The sequence below is a fragment of the Castor canadensis genome, chromosome 1 (assembly GCF_047511655.1).
Source record: "Castor canadensis chromosome 1, mCasCan1.hap1v2, whole genome shotgun sequence".
Classification (NCBI taxonomy): domain Eukaryota; kingdom Metazoa; phylum Chordata; class Mammalia; order Rodentia; family Castoridae; genus Castor; species Castor canadensis.
In genome coordinates, this window is record NC_133386.1 from 74923053 (window position 1) to 74926445 (window position 3393).

The following is a 3393-nucleotide window of genomic DNA, read 5'->3' on the forward strand; positions in this document are numbered from 1 at the left end:
CACTTGAAGTAATTGCAAGAGCTTTCTTAGTTCTATTTCATATAGGTGTATGAAGTCCATCTTCCATATACTGTCACCTTCATCTCCTTTGATATTTATGTTTAAATGGAAGTCAGAACAATGGAATTACAGTCTTTTAGGATTTAGAAATCCTCATTTAGCAGAGACAACTGACTGTTCTTCACAAATCATTCTTCTTTTTCCCTTTTAGTAATAGAATCTCCCTCTATGTTTAGTTTAAAGTAGCAGATTGTCACCCAACTAGAGAACTTATGTATGTATGTAGAACATATGTATGTATGGTGATGTAAATAAGTTTAAGCCAATTGGATGTGAGCAGAAATGTGTGTAATTTCTATGTAACTTACTTAAAGAGAACCTGTTTGCCTTTGGTTGCTCTTTACCTCTGCCTGCTGGTTGGGAAATACTGAGAATTGGAGCAACCTTGAAGATCATGAGTTACCAATGGTAGATACATCTGGTACTAATGTAGAGGATCATGGAGGGTAATTGACAAGGATGTTTCCTCTTAGTGAGCAGAACCATATTTCAACCAAGAAAAATTCCAAACTTCCAAGATAGGGAGTCTTCACAAATCCCACCTGAGAAGATTAGAACAATCATTTCTATGTTTGTACCATTCTTGCTTTTATAAATGGCACTGCCTTGTGGGAAATTAATAAACATTATTCTTAATATTAGCCACATGTTTTGGATCTTTTCACTATAGCAACTAATTTATAGACAGAATGGTACTTATACAGTGTATAAGTAGTACTTATTCATAAAGGGATGGGATCCTACATAACAATAACCAAAACTATGCTTAGCAATCTGTCAGTGTTGCAAGGCAATATGTATTATAGATTGTTATGATGGTACTGGAGTCTTGGAAAAATTTTTGATACAGTTTTATCTACAATAAGTTAGAGGATAGAGTACATGCTTACTGAATCTGTTGGTCTAGGGTAACTACATGGAAAAACTCAAAAAGTTTGATGTTTATAGAGTCAAAGAAGAGGTGAAGACGGATAAGTGCACTTGAAACTTGGCAGTAGAAAACCTACAAAACCCCACTACTTTCTTGAGGGAATTGTTTTGCCAAAGAAACCACAACCACAAGTTTGGTCTACATAAACTTCTGATTATTCTAAATGACTCCTTTTTTAAGGTTTTGTGTCAGCAGAAAGTTGATGTATTTGTCAACATTGGTTTCATGTGGCTATGGAACCACTACAAGAAAAGAAGGGAAAGCAAGGAAGAACAAGAGAAAAGTATCTAGTGAGCAATGGCAGTGATTTTGGAGGGTAATTGACAAAGGGGTTTCCTTTTACTCTACAGAGCAGAGCCATGTTCCAACCAAGAAAGCCCCAAAACTTCCAAGAGAGGGAGTCCTCACAAATTCTACATGGAAAGAATCATGATTTCTGGACCAGCCATTACTGCGCATGTAACTTTCTTGTCTTTTATGAAAGAATACTGCAGGGTGTGTATGAGAAATGGTACTGTTTTAAGTGTTTGGGTTGAACCTTAACATTAGACTTTTAAATACTAAGTGCTAGCCCACTGAGTAAGCCTATCAGACACTAATTGATTAGTATGTATTTGAATCTGGCACTTACAATTTTTTTTTAAATCAAGGGAGAGTGTGAACGCAGTCCCCCACTACCACAAATTATGCAGTCGAGTTTCCCACATTTGGGGAAATTGCAGGGGTCAGCACATCCAGAGTGCAATGGATAAGCCTCACCCTGGGAAAACCACCTTTGTGATCATGGTATCTCCCCTGGCACTTACAATTTTTGTGCATAAACATCTGTTAAATCTAGGAAATCAAGCATAATTTCTATTATACTTCACTTCATTTATAGATCTGCCTTGACATCTTTCAAAATAATGTAAAAACACAAAAAGGCCGGGGTGTGTCTCAAGTGCAAGGCTCTGAGTTCAGTCTCTCCCACCCTCAAAACAAAATATACACATGCACAAAGTAAACCTTTATATTAAACATTTTACAGTGGTAGGTAGCAAGTATAGTATGTTATATGTGATACATATATTACATATTAATTGTATATTGTATGCACATATATTAATTTATAACATTATATATTATATGTATTATTTATGCTAATGCCCTGACACTTACAAAGATCATTTCATCAGTGGGTAGAAGAATCTCTTTCCTTTTCTTTTTTCTAGGTTATTGGTGTTCAAATGTTTTTAGTGCTCTTGTGAAACAGAGAATAAAAACTTATCTTTCCTACTCCAGTTATCTAACTTCCTTCTAACTTTTTAAATGTTTTTTATTAGCTTATAATAGTTGCACAGGGGGTTTCATTGTGACATATTCATATATAGTTCATCCCCTCCATTGTTCTCCCTCTTCTCCCTCCCATTCTTAAGATGACTTTGACAGGTTTCAATATTCTATATTCATACTTTTATAGAAAATACAAAAACCATATTCACCCTTCTTAAATCTCTTCATTTACTATCCTCCTCTCTCTAGTACCCTCTCCTTAACGTGAACTGTTCTACTTTCTGTTCTTTGTTGTTTAAGTGTCTGATATTTGTTCAGTGTGGTATTTTATCTCTAATATATATATGTATATATGCTACTTTAGTCTGTCTAACCCCTCTATTATTTTTCTTTACCCTGTTCTCCCTACCACATAATGTCCAACAGTTTTCAGTGCCCTTCTAACTTTTGATGAATAATAAGGTGTAGATCTGAGGCTTCCTTGTATGATTTATGAATGGATATTTTGAGTGGCAGAGCCAGAAGTTCTGCAATATGCAGTGTTTTTCTTATGTCAACAAAGGAATAAGCAAATAAAGGTTTTAATTAACACAAAGTTTCTATTTTTGCTCATTTGTAGCAGATAATGGTTTAAAGAAAATCTATTGACTTATATTGGTACAGATTGACATTCTGAAGAACTAAACTGTGGCAGTTCAAGCTTTGTGCCAGAATGTATCAGGATGAGTTGGAAGAATGTTGGAGATGTTGAACTTGATGTTTTCTCTCCCTTGACAAGCCTGGTGTTGGGAGCTGCTTCAGCTTTCATAGTGAGTTTATTTTCTATCCCTCTAGGTAAAGAAATTGGTGTCAGTGAAGGGGAGGTTACATGTGTGGAGCAATGCAGCTATCTTTGGCCAATGGTATACTTATGCTAATACTCAATAGGGTAACAGAATTTAAAATGCAGAGAATATCAGAGATAGTTACATCACTCACTTTACGCTATGGGAATGGATTCCCAGTGGTTAAATAGAGCTTCTGCTACAGCCTGCTCCTGTTGCTTTACCTCATCCCAGTGGTTAGTAAGAGACTGATTCAATGCATGGGTAGAAATCTGGTCTTATTACTTAAGCTCAGGCCCTGTTCCC

General features: G+C 35.8%; 1 non-coding gene across 1 annotated transcript; it reads right to left on the reverse strand.

The window, feature by feature from the left end:
- Nucleotides 1–1637: 1637 nt before the first annotated feature.
- On the reverse strand, nt 1638–1801 carry LOC141415762 (U1 spliceosomal RNA). The gene has a single exon (XR_012440721.1). It is a non-coding gene; the product is annotated as a U1 spliceosomal RNA (small nuclear RNA).
- Nucleotides 1802–3393: the final 1592 nt, after the last annotated feature.